The 25000-nt window shown below is 40.8% G+C and overlaps 2 pseudogenes; one reads left to right on the plus strand and one right to left on the minus strand.

Annotated features, from left to right (window-relative positions):
- Positions 1–16535: 16535 nt before the first annotated feature.
- LOC138002543 (uncharacterized) lies at positions 16536–20053 on the minus strand (annotated as a pseudogene).
- Positions 20054–20323: 270 nt separating this feature from the next.
- LOC138002544 (uncharacterized) lies at positions 20324–20898 on the plus strand (annotated as a pseudogene).
- The last annotated feature ends 4102 nt before the right edge of the window (positions 20899–25000 follow it).

The following is a 25000-nucleotide window of genomic DNA, read 5'->3' on the forward strand; positions in this document are numbered from 1 at the left end:
GCACTTATATCACGGGCACCCAACGTCAATTTTCGGAAAATATCTGTTCGGAAGACGATTTAAGATCCAGAATTTTCGGAACATTTGCTGAAAAATGTCTTGCTTGCCTGCCTGTCCAAGGATTTTCGCACATCTAAAAAATTGTATAATTGCCCATTTTTAACGGATTTTTACCCTTAAAAGGTCACCTAGAATTTTCGGGAGCCTTTTTTCTGGCTGAAATTTTCGAAAAGGAAATCCGAACAGATTTTTTAGGGGATAAAAATATGCCTATGTCTACTGTTTAAATACCAAAATACGTTTAACAATGCTATGTTTAAATGGTTTTGAACTACATTCTCGTTGGGTGCCCCTGTTATGTCAACCGCATAAATCACAAACTCAAAATATGAAATAAAATCACCACAAATCATAGCTGTTGGCATGGAGATTATAATTTCAAAACAGCATGCGGCCTGATTGTCTTGTTCACCTCAGTTGTTTTGTCATATAATTCTTTTCAAAACAAACAAATCAAGGTATGGTGAAAATGGATAAAACAGAAGGTGAAAAAGTGGAACAAGTGCTCAAACGGGGTGCAAAACGTACCGCTTGTTAATGGGAGATTCCTCCATTTGTGAGCCGTTTGTGAGCTCAGAGAGACAGCAATAGAGTGTACTGATGATCTGCTGTCTTGAAGTGTCCGAATCTGAAAACAAGTTCACGGAAGGTGATTTGTTTCGGCCTTCCTGGGCCTCATCAGTATGGCGTACCTAAGACACTTGATATTAGTTATTTCCCGTGAATCTTCCTTGGTAGTCTACGAAGTGACATTCTTTATTTTCTTCTCAGTTCGTCGTTTAAACCCTTTGTTTATTGTTGGCGATTTCGAGAGGTTCGTCAAATTATGAAAAAAGCGTGGACGAAAATACTGCGGATTGCCGAGCAATAACTAACATGGGCATAGCCAGCATTTTTCAAAGGGGGGGTAACCCTGTGTCAAACAGAGGGTACTTGCGTTTTCGCGACCTGAATATTGTACGTTGTGTGCACAAAAAAAGGCTTACAAAGGGGGTGGGGTCACGGGAACCCCAGGACCCCCCCCCCCCCCTAGCTACGCCCTTGACTTAACTCATTGGGGACCTTAAAGGCTGGTTTCCAAATAGTCGTCCCTGTCGCTAGAATCGTCTCTGTCGCTTGAAAAGAGCTTCCCGTGGTGAAAAACGACAGACGCGATTGAAGCGATTCTTGCGATACCTTGGTTTCCATTAAATCGTTTGTATCGGATCAAACGATAAAAAAGACTGGCACTAGGAATTTTTTTGCCGACTAAATCAAAATTTAAATGGCGGCAGTCAATCGAAGAACAAGACTTTTGGCTTGTTATTTGCTTCTCCGTGTTATTTTGCGAAGAAGAAGAGAGAGAGAACATCGAAGAAAGCATCGGTTTTGGGTTCGGCAGATATTCCCTTCCCGACCCAGAAGGCACGCTTTTCACTTTCTTCAGATAGCGTGTATAACTAGTGCGAATGTTCTTATACTTCTTCTCGGCTTCCTCTGCAGTGAGACCGAATTTCTGGCCAATCGTTTCTCAGGCGTTTTCTCTGGTTCTTCTGTTCTTATAATCCATCGAAAAATTGTTATAAAGACATTCATACCGCTGTATTTCTTCCATAAATGTAGAGGTGTTATTCGAGTTGATTGCCGTCATTTTGAAGCGTGTATATGGACGTGAAGTAAGCAATCATGGGATATGTCCCAACGCTTCTGTCGCTTCTATCGTTTGAACCCGGTTTCCATTAAAAATATGCGATCGCTTGAGACTCTTTTCCGGTCGTCTCTCTCGCAAGGATAGAACTCGAGTCTATCTCGGACGACTGATCGTTTCTGTCGCAAGGATCGTCCCGGGATCGTCCCGGGTGATCGCTAGAGCGTTTCCATATGATCGTCCCTGTCGCTTCCAAAAATTTGAAGCGACAGAGACGATTGTAACGACAGGGACGACTATTTGGAAACCGGGCTTAAGCAACCACGACGACGAGCCGAGTGGACGCCGACCGGATGTGCTCGAGCGCACTCGACAACCACTGCGCATGTCAAAGCTGTCGTCCACATCTCGTTCAGGACGTGAGATCAGGTGTTTTGACGTCCTAAGGTCAACGTGAGTATTCCAAACGATCTTTAATCATTTTTGAGCCCCTTTTATCTTGTTTTATAACACGGTTTGAGCAAAGCAAACTTTTGATCTGCTTTTTTTCGAAGGTTGGACCGCTGGCGCTATTTTTTTTTTCAAAGAGATTTTTTGTGAACGTGGATGGCAGCGGCGGGAAAGAATCCGTAAGTATAAGTGTTTATAGTACTGTGAAGATTCATCTATCCGGGAATGTGATAGTAGGCGAAGCATAAACTTGAATACTCCGGATATTTTGTGGACTTACTCTTCATAAGCTTTCGAGCTCTCCTGAGCTCTTGGTCACATGACTGGTGTTTTTGGAACTCCAAAGCCGCCGAGGAAGTGAGAACCCTGCAGGTCGCCCCAGACGAAGAACTCAGGTCTTATGATGTCTCAGCCCTTTTCACCAGCGTTCCCGTTGACAAAGCCCTTGTACTGATCCACAAGAAGCTCGAGGAGGACGACACCTTGAAGGATAGGACCCCCATGGCACCCAAGGATGTTGTTACTCTACTCAGTTTGTGTTTGAACTGTACATACTTCCTGTACCAAGGTCAGTTCTACCAACAGATCCATGGAGCTGCAATGGGGTCCCCAGTTTCCACCATTGTGTGTAATCTGTACATGGAGGACTTTGAACAGAAGGCCATCGCGACGGCCGTGCACCCTCCTACCTGGTGGCGGCTGTACGTTGACGACACCCATACGAAACTAAAGAAGGCCTACGCCCAAGAGTTCACAGACCATCTCAACAGCATAGATGAAGACATCAAGTGGACCGCCGAGGAAGAAGTTGAGACCCACTCCGAAGACAACAACACGGAGAGAGCCCTTGCGTTCCTGGACACATGGTCCGTGATCAATGAGCATGGTACCATAAAGACGAGAGTCTACAGAAAGGCCACGCACACAGACCAGTACCTCAACTTTGAGAGTAACCACCCCTTGGAACACCAGACGGGAGTGGTTAGGGCCCTGGCCCATCGCGCGTAATTCATCGTCGGTGACCCCAAGGACAGAGATGAGATTGATCATGTCCGGGCTGCTCTGAGCTACAATGGTTACCCTAATTGGCTTCAGAAAGGCTCTAAACAGCCCGCTGAGGAACAACAGCCTTGAAGTCAGGCCGCGGCACTACCATCATCCGGCACCAGCAAGGATGCCGTATATCCGTGTAGTGGGTTCTCTGAAGAACTGAGAAGAATCCTGAAAGGCTACAACATCCCAGCCTACTTCAAACCATCTAACGCCTTACGGCAACTACTGGTCATGCCTAAGGACAAACTCCAAGTCACGGGTCCAGTTTACCACATTCCATGTGAGGATTGTCCGGCATCTTACGTAGGAGAGACAGAACGGTCGTTCAAGGCCCGATTCACGGAGCATAGACGCCCCAGCTCCTCTACTTCCGAGGTGTCCAGGCACATACACACTACTGAACCGGGACATTCCATCGATATTGCTAACGCAGAGATTTTGGGGGTTGAACCGAGGTGGTTTGAAAGAGGTTTGAAGGAAGCCATCCACATTCGGACTCTGTGCCCTTCACTCAACAAGGACGGACGCCGCCACAGCTTGTCCCCCATCTGGACCAACCTCCTCAGGAACAGAGGGAGGGGGACCGCTCGGAAACCTTCGAATTTCCTGCCTACTTCCGAGGATGACGTCACCAACAACACCAGTCATGTGACCAAGAGCTCAGGAGAGCTCGAAAGCTTATGAAAAGTAAGTCCACAAAATACCCGGAGTATTCAAGTTTATGCTTCGCCTAGGATAAGTGTTTATGTTTTCCTTCCAAGCTTTTGAGCCATTATACTTATTTAGAAGAACTATTTGACTTAAAAAAGGACAGATTAGATGAGTTTACTTTCCTTAGAAACCTAGGCGTGTGAATAAAGGACATTGCATTGCATTGCATCTTCGAAGAGAGTTTGTGTTTTTGGATGGCGGTGCCGGGAAAAAATCCGTGATTGTTTATGTTTTCCTTCAAAGCTTTGGAACTGTAATACTTATTCAGAAAGACTATTAATTATGTAGATAATGATGAAATACCAGGATGTCTCCTTTTCCTAAAAAGTCATATCTTCACCGCACGCAGTGAACATATCATTTTTATCTTTCACATGTGAGGATATAGGTGTCGTCATGGTAACGAACACGATTAGCCAATAAAACGCGAGCTTCCTCTTCATTATAAGATACTATTGTGCTTTAATATAATTCTTCTCTACGACATTAACATTTTTATTGTAAAATTTTACATTATCATGATTTATTTTTCACAACTTTCATATCTTGTTTCATGTTACACAACGTGCGTGTTTTAGCGGTTGGTGACCACTTTTTCATCCTTTCGGAAATGAGAAAAACAAGTTGTTTTAAATCTAGACATTTCATCAATATCTATATAATAAAAAGAACATTACATGGCCGCTTGGGGATACGAATTTTATCTTCTCCTACTGAAAGTATCCCTCACTCGTTTGCCTCGCTCACTCGAAGATAAAATTCGTATCCCCGCGCGGCCATGTAATATCCTCTATTTAACTTAAAAAATGGAAGATTACATGAGTTTCTTTCCTTAGAAACCTACGCGTAAGCAATCGGGCCGCGTAGTTGAAAACAAGCGAGACGAGTTTTTTAAAATTAACTATCGAAATATGACTATATATGGACTCTTTCATGCACAAAGCTTCAAAATTATAATTTTTTGCAGTTTCTTTTTCTTTTGCTTTTGACAGCGCTCTCCTTCGTAAAATGTCTAACGACATTGTTTGGGTGGGCATGGCTATTCCAAGAACACATTGCTGCAATCCAGATACGAAGAAAAGATGAAACGAGAGGAGATGGCTTCAGGCATTGACTGCGAGGAGACTGAATTTGATAGAGCCTTAGAGGAAATAACTGACAAAGAAAAAGCTTCTGAATCAAGTAGAAAAGAAGGTTCCAGAGCGCAGGTGAAGAAAGATAAGGAAGCTGCAGAGGAGCAGAGGCTAAAAGCAGTGAAACGACTTGGTCAGACAAACAACGACAGGTGGAAGCAGATGGTAAGGAAATGAAACCTAAAAAAAGTAGAAGTGGAAGTGAAACTTTGGGGTATCTAAGAGATAAGTTTCAGTCAGAGAGTCAGTACAAAAAGGAAAAGCTAGCTCTGAGAGTAAAGGAACAGGAAAGCCGAGATGCTCAACAAAAGATCATGGTAGAACTTCAAAGACAAATGAAGCAACAACAAAATGAGCTATTGAAGATTATGCAAAAACAGCAAGCAAAGCAAGAAGAACAAATTCAAAGCTTTCAAATGCTCTTTTTACAACAACAACAACAACAACAACAGCAAAGTCAAGTACTAATGTCTGTTCTTGACAAGAAAAATACATAGACAAGAGACATTGTTATTACCTTTTCTCCAGGAAGCAGTTTATTTGTCTTTAAACTAAATGTAATTAATCTGATTTTATCAAGTTCTCATCAGTCATAGTTACATGTTCATGATGTGAGTTTCCTTGTTACTGTATAACTATTTTAATTCTTACAAGTTTTTTTTTTGTTTTAACATGTTGAAAGCACAAAGTATCTTGTAAACAAATTAAACATATAATAAATAATATTGTTCCTGTTAAAAGTTGCAGTTCAGTGAGTTTTTGAATAGAAACTGGCCTTATGATTCCTTATTACATTACTCATATATGGGGGAGGACTGGGACATTTTGGAAGGCTTTTTTGGTTTGTAGAGCTACCCATGAACAAATGATTCCTGAAGAAGGAATCACCACTAACTGTTGTAAGGCAAGAAGAGCTTGAAATGTTTCAATGTAATATGATTCTATTTATGAACAGAGAGAAAAAGGAGTTGCCATGATGCCATCAAAAGCCACTTAGAATGGGAACTGAGGGGGAAAAAAGGAAAAACTGCTTTTATTTTAGACCTTAAAGGGGAACTGAAGGCCAAAATAGAGCATTATTTATTTGCAACTTTTTTTCTCTGGCATATCCGTCGTTTTTCCACCTAAAAAATTGTTTTTATTCCGATTTTCGGCCATCAGCATTGCGGCTAAGAATGGAGGAATCAGCGGTCATTTTTGCAGCGTATTACATATGATATGGGGAAGACATGGGAGAGCGCCCCATATCGTAGCAGTGTTTTTGTCTGATGTTTGTCGTGAATATTGAGTCCGGGAAGAAACAGCAAAAACAACGAAGAAAATATCTACAGCACCACTTGCTTCTCTTGATTACGAAATCTCTTTTCCCCAATTTCGGAACAAGGAAACATGGCGGAATTGTAATTACGGTCTCTTTCTCGAAGTCGGAGTGGGATAGTGGGAGAGAAGCAATGGGGATCCATCACCTTCTCTTTTCCGAGTCCTTTCTTAGAGCCGTCTGTAAACGAGCATCGAGCGCTTTCTTAATAGCTTCAAAAATGTAAAGATTGGCCGACTTTTTGTGAGCGAAGTCCCCAAAGTCAGCGTAAATTCAATTCTGTCGTCTGCAAGAAAAGATCAAGACTCCTTTGAGTTCTTCATAACGTGGCTAAATAATCAATAAGTTAAGTCTGGATGTTTGGTATTTTGATCGAGAATTATAAGTCCTAAAATGAATTTTGGGGAGTGAGCCTGAGCGTTATTTTTTTGCGCTTTGTGCCTGAAAACTTGACGTTCTTGACATGTCCTTGTGTGGAATGCTAAGGTCGACAACACACCAAGAGAAGATCTTCAAGGATAAGAAATATGAACCACTGTACGGACAGGTGTACTTTCCAGCTGAATTTAGTTTGATTTAATCTCGTTGATCACCAAAAATGAATTTCACGTTTGTCTTACTGATTAATTAATAGTCAAAAATAGTTGTCTTCCTTAGCAAAACACTAATTTATTTGGCTTCGATTGTACTTGTTGTTTGTCCTTGTTTATAAGCATTTCCCTACCTGATAACGATCTTCTTGATTCTCTATAATTTTGTCAAAGCGAACACATCACATGCAAATAAACCTAACGAAGGAAGAATATTGTACAACTGAAAGACGATCGATGAAGTGTCTTATGCGACACAATTATATGCGATGTCAAAATTCATCCAGTAAATGATTCGGGAGACTTCGGTCACTAAGAGCCGAGCGGCCAAGAGAGGCCACAATCAACTTTTTTCACCTAACATTCTCCCAAAACGGAGCAAAGTATTGACAAATTCACTTGCAAATTGAAGAGAAATGGGAGACAGCGCACATTTGATAGAGAAAAACAAGCCCTAGCTGCAAATATATTTGGTCAAAGCCACCCATTAATTTTTTAAATTATTGATGACACCTAACAAGGAAAGACTAACTCACATAAAGTGTGTACTTTTATTCATCTATGCCTATTATTCTTTTCCGCAATTTTTGTCAATAAAATTCCCGGTACCAGGTTCGAGTAGTGGTAAGTGCATTGTACAGTTCTTTGTTCTCTTACTATGTTGTAATGTTGAGACTGAATGGATAAGAGTATGAATCCAGAAATCGATAAGATGATACGAAACATGAGATGCATAAGACAGAGCTGGGAAAGGTGTTTTCAGTCCTTTTTGGGGATTTGACCGACAACAAATATACACTTCAGTCATCCTTCCTACAGGCCTTTGAAAGAAGATAACAGCTGCAAAAAACAGATGAAGTTATTCCGCGGCAGTTTGCAGGCATTTAGAAGCAGAATGTTTTCTTGCATGTCTTTTTTATTACTTTTCGAACCTCATGATATCGCCAACAGTAAATTAAAGGATTTATCGACGAGTTGATGAGCACCAAGAACATTGTGATGTAACATGCTACCCAAGCAGAATCGTTTAAAGGATTTGATTTCCGTATTACTACTGAGCAAAAGCGCGGGAGATAAGTCACGGCGAAGGCAATATAAATATACAAAACATTCAGGGAAGACTTTCGTTCTCGGAGGAGAACCGTTGCGGCTTGCGCATTTTGCTGCTGAAGTTGAATGCGGATTTGATTCTGATGATATATCGTAACCACGTAAACGCGATAACATGCAACTGTCGTCAACAGAAATCCCAAGGAAAATATAATGGTGGAAACGAAAAAGTTAAGGTTTGCGACCACCACAGAAGCAACGACACAACTTGCCAGCCATATGGTGGCCAAGGCTCTTACAACGCGTTTTGTGGTGACAAGTTCTGCATACCTTAAATGAAGAGAAACGGCAAGAAGTCTGTCAACAGCAATGGCGGAGACATTCAGGAACGATGCGAACGCGAGAAGATATAAAACAAGGTAACAAAGAGTTAAAGTAAATGGACAGAGTTTGTCAAGGTTGTAGTTTTCCCTCAAAGCCAATATAAAAACCACTCCGAGCTTCATGTGAACGAAGAATCCCACAAAAAGATCAGAGAATGCGAGACTCAGTAACAGCTTCCTCAAATTGGCTGGTAGCGATGAGGCTTTCCACAAGGCGCGAATAGCCAGAACGTTTCCAATTGTTGCCACTGGTGAAAAAACAAAGTGTAATACGCACAGAGAAAACAGAGCCTTACTATAAGATTCAGCAATAAGTCGAATTCCTCGTAACTCGTAAACGCAGAACTGGTCGGCCATGGTAACTTTTGCATTTGTAATGATGTCCTGGCAAGATTATTCTCTATTTTAATTGAAGGGTGAATGTCCAATTAGCTTTTTTTTTTTTCTTATTAGTTAACGAGAAAATTTATGCAACTCGCGCTTGCCTTGTAAATGTGCCGACAACCTGATTTGTGCTGTCAGCACGAGTTCGGATTTGGTAGACCCTCCGCGAGTGTTTTTATAAGAGCTTCAAACTATGAGAATTCTGTAAAGCCTGGCTTTAAATGTTGACAGTAAAGGAAAGCTAAACTAGCTATTGGCATAAAGGCAAATGAAGTTGCGATGTGGCTCGTGCATGTTAACACAGCTGTATGATGTAACTTTCAATAGAGTTTGAATTTTCAGTGTCTTAACACTGACATTTAACAGGCTTAATTTAGTGGCTTTGATGGCAATACAGCTGCTTCCGAGACAAAAATGTTGTCTCTGAGGTGACCATGTCTTGGTCGTTCCATTTACTTCTTTACCCATTTGTACCTAATTTGTGGCCAGAATATTGTGACAATCAGTAACAAAACGGAATTTGAACTCATTGTAGCTGCCGGCATATTTTGCTCCCTAACCACTATAAATTTTCAGAGTTGGGGTTTGCCGGGTTCATGAAATATGCGATGTGTTCTTTCTTTATTAATTAAGCAATAGCTCTCGATGCAGGTGAAGATGTTATAGTGTAGGACCTCCAAAAGACCATCAAAAGAAAAAGATGTTCCATGAATATCTCTTCCGTTGAGTGTTATGACCTGTGTTTTTGGGAAGTTGTTAGTTACAAATAAAATATAAGAAGTCACGTAAAGTTTTGAATTGCCAAAAGGTCTGGATAGTAGCAGACATATCGATATTTTGAGAAACAACACAACACTTTAAAATAAAAAAACATGTTTCGACAGAAACTTCTGTCATCTTCAGTTTAAATTGCAAAGTACAGAGTTGAATATATAGTATGAACCAACATGCTAATTAATTATAAGAACAAAAGGAAACATGACAATGTAAAATATTACAAAGAAAGTTTTAAATTAACATGATAAAGTTGATGATTAAGTGTAAGTTTCTCCCATTGAATATGAATGGCTTCTTTTATCTTAAGGTGGAAGGTGGTAGAAGCGTGATCTATGACGCTGAAACAGTCATTGTAATATTTTACATTGTCATGTTTCCTTTTGTTCTTATAGTTAATTAACATTTTGGTTCATACTATATATTCAACTCTGTACTTTGTAATTTAAACTGAAGATGACAGAAGTTTCTGTCGAAACATGTTTTTAAATTTAAAAAGTGTTGTGTTGTTTCTCAAAATATGTTTTGAACTCGTAGAATATTTAAAGTCAGTGGATAACCTTTTCTCCAATCGATCACTTTGTCTGGTTAAAGAATAAACTAGGAGCAAACATCTCCCATACTATATGTCACGGCATTTTTAAAGACAGATCTATTTTTAGACTTCCTATCCTTGGAAAAACAAAGGATGTTCCGGTTCGGTGGCGCTATGACGTCAAGTTAGTTTCCTGTGATTGGTCATCGGGCTCCTGCTCCTGCGGCAGTCTCATTCACGGGAAATTCAATCTAAAAATAAATCGGTCTGTGAAAACGTCGTGACAGGAATATAGGGCTGTTGTTCGCTCCTAGTCATGGGTTCCTGCGTTTGCCAAAAGTCAGAGAAGCCTGTTCTATTCTAGTACATTTGTTGCTTGTTATCTACAGATATGGTTAAACGCCTGAAAAGAGAGAGGCAATCAAGTTAAAATAAGAGAATTTCATTCCTTTGTGATTAAAAGCGAGAAAGTCGCTTGAGGCGTGAGCCGAGTTTTGTTTGTTTGGAGTTTCTGATCCTTTCACAAAATCCACATTTTAGACGCTTGAAAAACTTGCTATTTCTTTGAGCAGCAGTTTTTGGCACAGAAGGTCCTTGAACTTTCAACGCATTTTACCGAGAAAGCATGCAATTTTTTTAGTCCCTAAAAATTCCACAAGAAATCGGCCATTGTTGAACAGTGTACCTTATCTTCCCCACGGTAATCTCAGAATATCTTTATTTTGGACATTTGGACTGATTCTAGGCCTTTTTCCAAGCGGTTTTTTTCCTTAGAACAATTCTACTCCTCTTAAACATTCAATGCATTTGAATAAGGAGCGTAGGCAACATGTCTTTCCTAGTTCAGCTTCTAGAAATTTCCTTAAGAAATCAGCCATTTTTTGTGTTGGTCGGACCCGTCCCGCATAATCTCAAAAAATCCACATTTTAGACACTTTTGAAAAACTTGCCTTTTCTTCAGTCGATTCTAGGCATTTTCCCAAGCAGATCTGGGCACAGAAAAAAATATATGGGCTTTTAATGATACTTTTTTTAGCCCGTTAACATTGTTCACGTTGTACATACAAATTTAAAGAGTTGCAGTGCCAGTTTGTGATTCCACTCTGTGATGATCAAACAGGCATGTATGGCAATTTCAACATTCACTAAAGTCCATGTACATTGACACTAGGCACTCTTAACATCTTGGAGAATTGGTAAAATGGGGTAGCAGTGATAGCACAGTGGTGAGAGTACTCGCCTCTCACCAATGTGACCCAGGCTCGATTCCCGGCATACTCGGCGTCATGAGTGGATTGAGTTTGTTGGTTTCCCTCTTCAAGAGGTTTTTTTCTTCGTGTTCTTCGGTTTAACTTCCCTTCTCCTGACAAAAAAAAAAACATTTAATTTGATTTCAATGAACTAGTGCCACAGAGCCACAAGACATAGAGCGGTTTTCAATTGAGTGTCGAAAGTAATTAGCAAATTACTTTGGTTTTGCATTACTTCACTCGTTCTCGTTCTCGTGCCACTTTTTCAACCAATCAGAAGAGAAACCAAAACCAATCGTGGCTCGCGCGTGCACATTTTCCCCCATTCTATGTCGGCTGGGTTGTCTCCGTCCTTTTTGATTGGCCAAAGTAATTACTTTGGTTTTGGTTTTACGACACTCATTTGAAAACCGCTCTAAAGTTCACCAATAATTTTACAACCAATTACATTTCTAATGAAATTAACCAAGTACGGTGGCCGAGACTGTGCAGCGCTCTTGCGTCGGTTCGCATTTCATGCATTAAAGATCCGACCAGTGCCAGGGTCACGGAGGGTCTGACATGAGGCCTGAAAAGACAAATTGGACTTTGTTCCTTCATTAGAGGATTTTGGTCAACCTTCAGTTTCTCATAGAATTATCAAATTTGACCTTTTCGAGTTCTAGTTCATTGACTAAATACCCATAAAATGATCTCTCATTCCCCTTTCTCAACAAGATAATTACGAACAGCTGTCGTTAAGTGGTCATTGTTCTTAATATTTACACTGTTGCCTGGTAGTTTATTCCTTGTCTAGTTCCAAGGCCTCTGTTTTCACCGCGGACAATCCGTTTTGGGTCACGGCCGCTCATCCCGGTGACGTCAGCGAAAAGGATTGACGCGTGAGGCCTGGGAAAAAGCTGTACAAGGACTAGGCAAGTTTATTCCAACATTTAATACACCATGGGAAGAAACTGTTTGCATGCTGGTTGAAATTTGAACAAAGTCGAAGGAACATCACGGAGTTACCATCCCTTGAGGCGTGGGAGAAAGGAGTTAAATACAGATCTCTCTGGAGGTCAATTTTTCTGTTCAGTGGAACGTGACTTATCTACTAGAGTCTCTGTCTACCCTCAAGGGACGGCCACTCCTGTTGTTTCCGGGCTTTTAAGGCGAGCAAGCCAATTTCCTTCAGGTGGTCAATTTTACCTTTCTTGTCAACAACAAAAGTTGGTTTGCTTTGAATTATGCACGGAATAAATTGATACTACACTTTGATGAAGTCCATTTATTATTTCCATTTTAAATACTATCATTATTATCCTTGCTGTTCAGGCAATGTCAAGCATCTTACAACACGATATAATACAAGAAGAAAAAGCACTGTTTCCAGGAGCGCCTCTTGTTGTCTCTTAATTCGACCCTTCAATTCAATACAGTGCTATACTCGTTCAAAGACTGCTGAGCAAAAATTTCAAAACAAAGCTGCAACTAATATTGAGGAGTACCATTTCCTTATTAATAATATACATGAAAAAAAGGGACTCGAGGCCCTTACATGAAATCGAGGCGAGCCAGTAGAAGATGTGGCCCAAACCCTGAAATCGCACAGCATCCAGAAAAAAAGCGACGCAAATAGTATGCGTTCTCCTAATGGGGAACGCCACAATCTTCTCAGTTGTGTATGTGATACCTAGGATTTTCCTCTCACGTACGTCAACATTTTAACTGTTGGGAATCCGAATTTGGAACTGTGTAAAACGCAAGGAAGTGACGCATAAGCGTTTTGTTTCGTATAGTAGGAAAAGGCAGATCACCTTAGATATGGGGTTTTGTCCGTGCGAACTGAATACAAAGAGCAGATTGAACCATTCGTGGTGACAAAACAGAGGCCTTCCTCTGACTTATTCTGTTGTTAATCCCCGTACTCTTCATTAAGGAAAAGAGAGAAAGAAGCATTTTTCATAAAGGAACTAACAGGAAAGGGGGAATGGGCCGGTCTTCTGTTTTCGGCGCTCTAAAATGGTCACGTGGTTTAAGATCTCGTGACTGATAGTTAAGAAGAGTGCTTCTTCTACCTGAAGAAGGCTGGTTTGGCCAGCCGAAATATAATACATTAGTAAATGAAATCTACGTTGTATCGGCTCTTTTTCAAAATGTTTAGTTCTTGAACTGTCACTGATCTCACCGACCGACAATTCGCATTTTTGTTCGGTCATCGCTTCGACAGCGCAAACGAAGCTGTTGGCGCCTTTAAACTACGCATTAGCATAGCGTTTAAGTCTCAAAGGGACATAATGTCCCAAACAAGAACATAAACAAAGGATCATAGATAAAATAAATTATTTTACTCAGCTTTTCAGAGTTAAACTTTCATCTTTCCTACCATTTTGGTGGTCAGTCGCGGCCTGCTCTTGTCCTCGAGAACACCGCTGACATTCGGTGGCAGAATTTCGTTCTTAGCAACAGGTTTGTAGTTAAGAGGAACACCCCCTTAAAGATCTTGTGCCAGTTGATTGTTTGTATTGCTTCACTCTTTATTGTTTTAACAGGATGCTACAGGACTCGTTTGGGTTCCACCGATCGTCTTCGGCGCCACATCCTTCTCCGCTGGGGTAATCGCAATGTTGTTACCCGAGACACGAGGAAAGCCACTTCCAGACTTCGTCGGAAAGGAAAGCGGAGGAGAGGGAAAGGGGATTTTGTCGGAGCAAAAACGAGAATTCGCAGATTACACTTCAACTGTTTAGTTGAGCAATATAAACTGAATGACGACGTCCTTCTTTTCTTTCGTTCGTGTCGATCAAGGATGCGTTCCTTTGGGATGATCCGAAAAAGGATCACTGATCCAAGATCACTTGGATCACGGTGCATCAGAGGTACCGATATATCCACTCTGGGAAAGGATTTTCAGTTCCTTTGAACCATGATTCAAGTGATCTTAGATCAGTGATCCTTTTTCGGATCATCCCAAAGGAACGCACCCCAAGGCAGTCCTCAAAACGTAACGCTTTCTTTTCCGTTTTTGCCTCCAGTTTGCTCCCTAAAAACTTTGTAAATTCTTTTTAAAAGAACCTCTGTTTTGCACTTTGTATAAATATCTTTGTGTGCCCCTACCTTGTTTTTGCGCCAATATATGGCGGCAGACGTTTTTATAGCTGTTTTTCTATTTAAAAGCTGTTGGGGAAAATGGTGAATTCGAAACACTGTATCCGTACCGGACTTCTTATGAACTCTATCCCCGTAACCTTGGGTAGATCTAGTTTCTGCAATCATGTTGCGGATTATTTCACAATTAGATAATTGGAGCCAAGATGTTAGCTTGTTTGTCTGATTGTATCGGATATTATGAAAAGTTAAACTACGGATATCAGATTTCCAGCACTTTAAGAGTGAATGTCCCTAAAAATCAAAGAAAATTAAAAAAATGTGGCTACGGTCAAAAAATCGATTTCGCTCAGACTTTATCAGTTTGAAGTCCTAGGTAACTAACTAAAGGGAATCAAGTTAGTTTTTAGAAATATTTCATTTAACGGCAGAAAACCACGAAAAATGGTTATCGCACCAGAAGCTCATATCTCACTCCGTGAGAATCCGAAATTTTACACTTTTCAGCTCCTTGCTACACAGACGTTTACATCGCTGTGAATCTTTCTCAACTTTAATTGCATATATTTACTCTTCCTTGGACAAGACATAGTGATTATTTTTATCTCTTGTTCTTTCCGAGGGAACTGAGCCCCGATTAATTAAAGACACTTTTCTTATCAGTTGAAAACTCAAAAATAATCCAAATCCAGCGCGGCAAAAAGCTGACCGGTAGTGTTTAAAATCTTCTGATATTTTAACCAAAGAGTGTCCAGTCATTGAGGTTTAGGTTTGCAGTTTCATTTATTTGGGATCTAGTAGCAGTTTTGAATGAACGCCGGTCAAAATTCGGGAAAATTACAATTCAGCGCCATTGAATTTACAACGTAAGCTGATGTAACACAATTCCCCCAATTCAAGGAAAAAACAACGACAACAAGAAAACGCCAGAGACATCACCAAACGGGTTTAAATTGTTTGACGCCGGTGAAACGTTAGAGAAATAGCACTTATCTTGACCATCGCGTGCAAGAGAAAAAAGACAAGGAAGACCAAACTTAAATCACACTCTAATCTACCCTGGCTCTCGCTTCTTTGTGTCACGCACGAACAAGTTGAACAACTTCGTTGCTAAAACAACAGTACAAACACGTAAAGTTATTGACTCCAAACCAGGTGATAGTTTAAAGTATCTGTGTTGTTGATGTGCGAAGTTTTTCTTTAATAAGATTGGATAAGCCAGTTAACATGTTGATGGAATCAAACCGCTCTAAGAGACACAAATTTATCACGGAAGAGCAACTTAATTCATGCCTCCTAAACGTAAATATTGCATAGGTATCTAAATAAACAAAGCACTTTTATCTCAATGAACAGAGTGTATTGCAGAGTGTTTCGCGACATGTTCAAAAGCGATTTTGTGTTCATTCTTTAGATTCTCGGTGGAATTTCACTTGCATACCAACAAAGTACAACATGTAGTCAACCCAACTTCCGTCATACCGCTTTCCGGAACTTAAGGAGAAATGGGCCTATCTTGGCACGTGTAGATATTTTCAGAAACCAGCTAACTTACACGTGCTGCTTACGAATATCTATCCCACTCGTCGAGCATCGTTATGGTTGGTTGAAGGTTAAATAGTTTAGAGTAACGTACGCAGTGTACAGAATTTGGCTCGGTTCCCGTGGGGTGGGGGCGGGTACTCCTAGAAAATTGGGTGGAGGTGTGAAGCCCGCTTTCCAAAACCCGTACCCTATTTATGACCTGAGCAAAAATTCGATTCCCTATTAATGACCGTTGCGGCTGGCACGGTTACCCTAAACATAATTTATGAAGGACTTTTGATGATCTTTTCGATAATGATGAAAACGTAGCTTCTTCTTAAAAAACATACTCAATGCAAGACTAAAGTGCAAAAACCATACCCTGTTTATGACCAAAATGGCCAAAATCGATACCCTATATATGACCAAAACGGCTGAAAAGCCATGCCCTTTGGGGCGGCAGATACCTATATAGCCCATATAAGGGAGTACCCCTCCGGGGCTCAGTCACTGTAAGGTTCTATGGAAAGCTCACCTCACCTCACCTCACCTATTACCTACTAAATAATCGCATAAATGTAAACAGCTGATTTAATTCTCTCGGTTTTACGAGGCACAGCTGCATTCGTCCACAAGCTGCGACAAACGACTGATATACGGATTCTTTCGTCTTTGCGTTATATCGGAGACATCCAAGCCCAGTTCAATGCAAATGCTACGCAACATGTCCACACTTAGCGACGTCGGTTTCTTCTTGCACGCTTGCATGAGTTTACAGATATTGTAGCCTGACGAGGATACAATTGGGTGCTGAAGAGAAACCTCCCTCATCACACGCGCACAGATTTCCGAATGGGTCGTCTGCGCCAGTGCTGCCCTGTTATCTTCTCCTGGGACCTCGTCGTCTGAATCTCCACGGTTCACTGTACTGGGAGCCAGCCTTTTCTTTGCTGCCAGTCTTGAGAAGAATCCAGTGATTTGCTTTCCTGTTAGAACTTGTTCTGGTTGAGACCGACGAACTCCCAACTCGTCCCTTGCAGATCTCATTAATTTTGAGACCTCACTCGGATCTGCTTTCCGTCCACTTTCCTCGCCAATTTCAAATTGCTGTTTCAAAAATTCATTTTGTTTCTGCGTAAAACGAGCCTTCTTGGTGATTGTCTTTAGAGCTCATCCCATTGGAAGGGGAGTTAAGCATTGGATCTGTTCTTCACATTGTAACTGTACAGTGGGAATCCTACTACCTTCATCCATTAGCTTTGAAGCGTAAACTCGTTTTGCCTTGTCATACAGTGTTTCCTGTTCAGGGAGTCGTTTGTGTTTACCCGTGTCCAGATGTGCTTGTAGCGATGTAAAATGGCTGTAGGCTTTTATACATCCTTCCTCGGGGCACGGGAAAAGTAGTGAAGCTTGATCATTTTCACTATCATCATCATCTTGGTCTTGACTGGTGGTCTCGTTGGTTGCTTCTGGATCCCGTTTAGATGATTTCTTTACATGCCTGTGTCTCACGCTCTTGAAAGATGGCGTGGTCTGCGATGGGGGATCAAGCACTTCTAGAACTTCCGGGATCTGCAAAACGCCCTCAAATTGAGACCACGGTATCAACTTCCCTGGACCCACATTGAACGCTCTCCACGCACGTATTCCGCTCTCTTCATACTTGAAGTTGTTAAGCAAGCTAACACCCTCCCATTTGACTGGCGGAGTAATTGACGTATTAAGTGAGACGTAACTAGCTTTCGCACGAGACTCTGGACCAGACTCTATGGCAGTTTTCAGCTGCACAGCTGTTGTCACATCATGACCCTCGTTAACATATCTTCCTACATCTCCCTTAATAGTTGCTGCTTGACGGTCGCAGACTCCTTTGCCGCCTTGAGGGTCGGAAAAGTCGTTCCGTTCTACAACCACCCCAGCGATGTCACCTGCTAGTTTAGCTGAAGCGATTGTATACCCGCTGTGGTAACAGCCCGCATTATCTTGCTTGTAATAAGCTCTTTCTAATTGCGGCTTTTCCTTCTTCAGTGAGGCGAGGCAGTCCTGCATTATAGATACCACGACGGCACTGTCTTGTGAACAGTTCTGAAAGACATGTACAAATGTTTGAGACTCAAAGTGCTCGCTTTCTTCCGACTTTCTGATTACAACTGTAATATGCCATGGTAACCCACGCTTAGCAAACCAGTCCGACTGCGGCTCTCGAAATTTCCGTGGCATGTATTTCATCGCCCAATCCTGAACAAGGAACATATCAGATTTGCTCTTGATTTTAGCTAAAACAGAACATTTGGCTTGATCCTGGTGAACGGAGCGCAACTGATGGGATTTCCAGATCATGATGTTATTTGTTGCTTGCTTAATAGTGTGCAGCATGTCCTCCTTCTCCTCTTCATTGCAAAGTGCATGAGAACACTCACTTTCCAAGGTAGTTAGGACTTCCAGCAACTGGCAGCACTGCGCGCATGACTCATTGTGTGGGTGATCGCAGCAGGCTTGAAAGTCAGAGTCTGTTGAATCACTTAGGGCGTAAGTCCTACAGTGATCAGCAATGCTCGACGACTCAACCACGTGGACCTGAAATACACCAAAGACAACACAAACCTCAATTGTTGTTTTTACGTATACAATTTCAATTGCAATACTTTCTTGAATAAGTGACACCCCCGTCCCCCTCATTCTCCGAATTAAGTGTCCCTCGAATAAAACCCACGTTCCATTAGGTGTTTACTTCTGATACTAACTTTCAAATAAAATATAATAAAAATAAAAATATAGTACAAATATCCAGCAAGATCACAGTATTTTTACTTTGGGAAAGTAGTGCACAAAACCTGCTGTGGATCATGTTTCTCCCATTTTTGTGAATTTCTTGTGCCAAACCTCATACTAAATTTTGTAAAGAAATAAAATACCTTGTAGTCACTCTTAAGGTATTGCTTTGATGAGCGCAGCTGTTGCTTCATTTCTCTCGCCCAGACTTCCGTTTTACCACAGTCAACCAGTTTATCGACCGGTTTGTCCAAGTCATTAAATACCTCGGTTCCTTGGGCGGAAAAGTTATCAAGTCCTTGTAAAGACTTCCTAACAGACGCTGAACACTCATCCAAAACTCTATGTAGTGTTCGCTTGCTCATGGGCTCAAAACCTCTTTCACTACAGTATTGTTGGTACTGTTGAACAATACGCTCAGGTATCATCATTCTGATCACGTTTGGGGTCTTAATAACCTCACCAGTTGATAGCTTCAAAAGCCTTTCGCCAAAAGGAACATCATGAAGAACATGCGGACTTGTGATGAACGAAATGAAATCTTCTAATTTTCCTTGGTCAACTTTCATCCTCCGGTATTCATGGCTTGGAATCGGTTCTGCTCTCCCGTGTAGCAAGGTATGGTGTCGAGCTATGTTATAGCGGTAATTGGTGACTGTTGGGATAAACTCCTGCACCTCTTTGAAAGACAACTTGTCAGACAAGATTGAGAGTATTTGCCGTCGAGTACTCCAGTGCTGAGCGTTTAAGTAACTCTCGGTGGGTGGAGGCGGAGAAGGTACTTTTTTCTATTGTCTTAGGTATTTTTGTCTTTTTAGGGTCTGTTTACACAAAGAGAGGGTTCCTCGCCTAACCGAGTTACCCGAACAACTGAGTTACCCTGCATGGAAGAGCAAATTTTTCATACGTTCCGTTAGAAAACACATTGGAGCGTTTACATGCCAGACAGGGTGACCCGACTAGCCGAGGCGAGAAGACGGCTAAAGTAGCGTTATACTCCAAGGCAGCCTTCAACGTGAACTGCCTCTAGTAACTACGATCAATTAGTAAAGTGAAAAGTAATAGCCCAATACACTGAAAAGCAGCTGCTAGCGGAACAAGTGATGAAAAATTTACACTTACTACCTGTTTGTCCGTCATCTGGTTTGTTGTGCTTAGCGGCCGCTATTTTTAGTTAATGAGATCTTCGTTTATTTTTATACTCTGATTTGACATTTCTATTTCTTATTTTAGCATTTTATTTAGGGCTACATACTCACCAGGTTTAACTCGCTCAAACTATCTGCGATGTTAGCAACTTCTTCTGTCATATGTCCTGTCTCAGGTATCTGTTCTTTAAACACGCTGAGCATCTTTCTACATTTTATGCAAATTCCTTCCGGAAAAAAAAGGGCGAACGCTGTTAACACCACAGAAATTATCCCAAAGACGCGTAATTTTAGATGGAGCCGTACCAAATTTAACTGTAGCTATTTTTGGAAACATAAACAAATACAATTGCGAAAGGCTGATGGTGCGATGAAGGATGATAGGGGTGAAGGAAAAATAAAATGTGATATGTTTTGCTCATTACGAACCTAACATTTTTCTTCCATCAATGGAAACTTTGGAAATCCAACAAAATGGAAATGGAAAATCCAACAAAATGCAAGGAGATTATTTTCCGTAAGAAAGGTTTCAGTCAGGACATTGCGTCAGTTAGTAATATACCGCAGAGCGCAGAGTTACCCATATTAGGTGTTCAAACAAAATTGTAAATACAGTAGTCACGTGCGCGCGAAGGTAATTAAGACCAACGAGTCATTATTCGTATCAGGATCTTTACGTAAGGAAGGAATGTCCCAGGAGGAAGTAGATCACCTTTTTCACGCAATAGTTTTACCAAATTTTTCTTACGCTCTGTCGGTTTATGGTGCCTCAGATTCCGACCTTTCTGTAAAACAGAATTTCTTAGACCGGTGTATGAAAAGAAAGTTATACATGTATACTCCAAGAATGTAAATATCAGGGACTTGCTAGAGAAGGCGGACAAGACACTCTACAAAAAAAGATCGAATGTCCGTTCTTCCAGTTTTTACCTAAGAAAAAGAAAACGAGGTACAATCTTAGAAATACGTCAGTCTCTGTCCCTTGGATCCACACTGACAGATTTAAGAACGTTTTTAGTAACAGAATAATTTTTAAATATGATATGTAAATAGTTTCTAGAGTTTATATTTTTTCTTTCGTATTAATTGTAACTTAGGATATGTATTTTTATCTTAAGAAATAAAGATTATTATTATTATTATTATTATTATTATTATTATTATTATTATTTAATCGTACCCAAAGACTGGAGTTTTGCTTTATATCTGGTTAGACTGCTTTTATATCACAAGCCGGTACGTAATCCTTAAAACAGCGCGAGCTGCTAACGGAATACGCGGTGTCTGACATTCGCAGGAATACGGGCGCCGATAAATGATGGCAATCAACTGGCTATTAGTTCATCAAACACTTCATCACTTACCTGAGCCCACAGGGACAAACTGATTTGTAAGTTCCAATAACTTGATGGACTGGGACAAATTTATTCCTTTTTGCATTGTTGGTACTTTCCGAAGGTCCTTGCAGTGACCCGAAACAACTTCCGGTACGCTACATAAACCACGTGGCCTTCGCCAACCTATGCCCAATCGCGCCCGATGAGCGGGACAGATGGTCATTTCCAAGAAGTTTGATGGCTTTTCAAAACACCCGCATCTTGCCAAGATAAGTTCCACTTCAGTTTCAACGCCGGAAAATTTCAAGGACTTTTTGTGTTTTTCGATCTCCTTATTACACTGGGTGAGTGGTATGATGGAAGTCGAAGAACTACTGCGTTCGTCCGCGCCACAAATTCCACCGGCAATATTGAAGAACGAACACGACATTTTTAATTTGTAATTCCCAGTAATAACCTTGGTTTCATCCGAGGTAAGTGCGTTGTTTATTTAGATCAAGAAGTAACATTTACTTTCCGTGGAAACAATTACCCTATTGGCTTCCACGACGACATAGTCTCACACACTTAAAGAAATTAATTAATTTTGGTCCGATTTCTAATCTGACCTTTTTTTATTTCTTTACCACTTTTAATAGGAAATTCTGTCATATTGAAGCAAAGTCTCACATCAGCAACTAAGATAGTTTTACTTATGACTGATTTGACGCAACAGATTTAAAATATTTGCGAATTTGATCGTGCGCGACAAATCATGGGAGAGTAAAAGTTTCGTGTTTCCCTCACTTTTTTCGAGTTAGTTTTTCATGATCGATATAGATACATTTTATATAACGAAGCAAAACGTAAAATGAATTAACCGTCTTAATTGCGATGTCTCTGACCCAAATTTGATTTTCTATTTTGGGGTGAGTTGCATGAGCTCACATTGTAAATTTCACTGGCGCTGAATTGTAATTTTCTCGAGTTTTGACCGGCCTTCATTCAAAACTGATAGTAGATCCCAAATAAATGAAACTGCAAACTTAAACCTCAATGACTGGACACTCTTTGGTTAAAATATCAGAAGATTTGAAACACTACCGGTCAGCTTTTTGTCTCGCTGGATATAGATTATTTTTGAGTTTTCAACTAAGGAGGAAAGTGTGTTTGCTTAATTGGGGCTCAGTTCGCTCGGAAAGAACAAGAGATAAAAATAATCACTATGTCTTGGCTGAGGAAGAGTCAATATATGCAATTAAAGTTGAGAAAGATTCACAGCGATGTAAACGTCTGTGTAGCAAGGAGCTGAAAAGTGTGAAATTTTGAATTCTCAAGGAGTGAAAATTTGAGCTTCCGGTACGATAACCGTTTTTCGTGGTTTTCTGCCGTTTAATGAAATATTTCAAAAAACTAACTTGATTTCCTCTAGTTACTTACCTAGGCATTCAAACTGACAAAGTCTGAGGGAAATTGAATTTTTGACCCTGGCCACGATTTCTTTGATTTTTAGTGGCAATCACTCTTAATTGGCTCGCCGGACACAGGCTATCAGGTTTTTGCATGTATATAAATGCATATACCGAAACAGTGGATAGCATTGAACGCGCGCGCAGCTCGCCCGCGCTGGTTGGCTACTTAAACTCTGGATAGCGTTGAACTCGCTCGCTGATTGGTTCGTGAAACTCCGGATATCCTGTGCTATTTACCTCCGAGCAACTCAGGAAAAAATGGCGTCCCGATTTCCATCCGTGACCAGTGAAGAAAACATCCAAATTCATTGTTTGTGCTGTGTATTATCTCACTGTTTTAGTATATACTAAAACAACTATTCACCTCCAAACAATGCGCGCGGAATTTGGGCCCGAAAATGTTTCTAACCTTTGCAGGAATAGATGACTTAAAATCATATTTTTGTGCTGTATTATCTCACTTTTTTAGTATATACTAAAAAAACTATTCACCTCAGTGTCGGTAACTAGTGCTAGCCACCTCCACGTCAGTGAATAGTTGCTAACTATTTCTGCTATACCTAATATGGTTAAGGAACGCGTCAGCAATAAAGAGAGCTGAAAACATTTTGCAGCTCTGAGAAAAAACATGGTCGACAAAAGCCGTTTTGGACCGGAATTGACCGAGGCATAAATCGATGCTTTAGTCGACAATACTAGCCCCGGGAACACCAAAGAAGAGTTGTTGATGCCGGAGTTTCAATAAAGCAATTATTGTACTCGGACTTGCTGGTTAAAATAATTATAACCAACGAGGTCTGTTATCTATCACTTCATATCCAGCGCGCCCTTGTAGAATAATTGTTAAATATTCGCAGATACAGCATTCTTAACACACTATTTGATATTTCTGTGCGAACAATCATGATTTTAAGTTATTAATATGTGGTAGCTGAGATTGGAGCAATCATCATTTAATATTCCGGGGCAGTCGTACCTGAAGTCGGGCTCAACTGATGTAACAGATTTTGTTAATTCCCTTTAGGCCTAATATCGTAAAAAGACCTTTTAGGAAGCATGACACACAAAGACCTTTCCGACAAAAGACCCAGAAATGGATAATTCTTCGCTGGAGGGTGGAAGCAACTGTTGTTTAAACGTTACGCAACACACTTAATAGTGCTTTCCATAGAATTTTGAGCTAATTGTCGCTGTGATAGACACTCGCTGGAGTCGCGGTAGGTTGTACCGGTACTGAAAAGAAGAAGCCACACTTGCGTTTCCCGTTCCCTTTTTTTTTTTTGATCAAGTACACAACATCTTGTACAACGAAAGGCTTCAAATGACATACATCAGTATGGGGTGCAAGCATGGCGCAGTGGTGAGAGCACACGCCTCCCATGCACCAATGTGGGCCGGGTTCATTTCACAGATTCGATGTCATATGTGGGTTTAGTTTGTTGGTTCTCTTCTCTGCACCGAGAGGTTTTTCTCCGGGTACTCCAGTTTTTCCATCAACTCAAAGCCCAGCATTTAATTTGGTTTGTGTTAATTGTTGATTTTAGTTTACAGTGTCCCCAATTAATACTCCAGCGCTAGAAGACTAGACACTTAAATAAAGTTCCTTTCCTTACCATCCACGTTAGCGGCATTCCGTTGCGATGGGGGTGGAAACAAGATTGGGAAGGGGTCTTTTTTCTCAATCGTGAAAACTTTTTCCCCTTTCTCCCGTTTCTTGATTGTGACTTTTTTTCCCCTTTCTTCCTTCCCCACTGGATTGCGTCTGGGTCTCCAAGGATTTACAGCGAACGGCAGGCTGAAGCACTTATCTAACAGATTCTAGAAAAACAAGAGGGACAACAAATTCTTAAGAAAAGGGAATAGCTTTTTTGAAATGAAGAAGCCTACCGTTTGCCTTGCCCGTAAACGCCAAACAAATTTCTATTGTAAACCATCCATGGCGAATTTTTACGACTCTTCCGCCCACTCGACGGAAAGTAAATTTTAATATACCAAGTAAGACCCAGAGCAGGAAGGTCAATGGTGCTTCAAAGCCAATTTGATAAACAAGGGTTCAGGTTTCTTGTTTCCCAGATGGTAATTTATATTTTTCATCCGGTTCTGAGTGTAATCCAGAGAAGACGATTTCGACAACCGTCACACGACAACAGAGATGGTGGCTTATTGCAAAGGTTCTCTTTCATAACAACTTTCACGAGTTGCTTGAAGACAGGAAAAGGTATATTATTGAGCTGCAAACCCGTCAGACCGGAATGCAAAGTTAGATCTTTTGGTTGGCCTTTGCTCACGATTTCTAAATCCTATAAACACTTTGCTAAATTCCTGATTTCCCAATTTTTGTTCACAACAATTTTCGTCTTTGG

The sequence above is a fragment of the Montipora foliosa genome, chromosome 5 (genome assembly GCF_036669935.1).
Source record: "Montipora foliosa isolate CH-2021 chromosome 5, ASM3666993v2, whole genome shotgun sequence".
Taxonomy (NCBI): Eukaryota; Metazoa; Cnidaria; class Anthozoa; order Scleractinia; family Acroporidae; genus Montipora; species Montipora foliosa.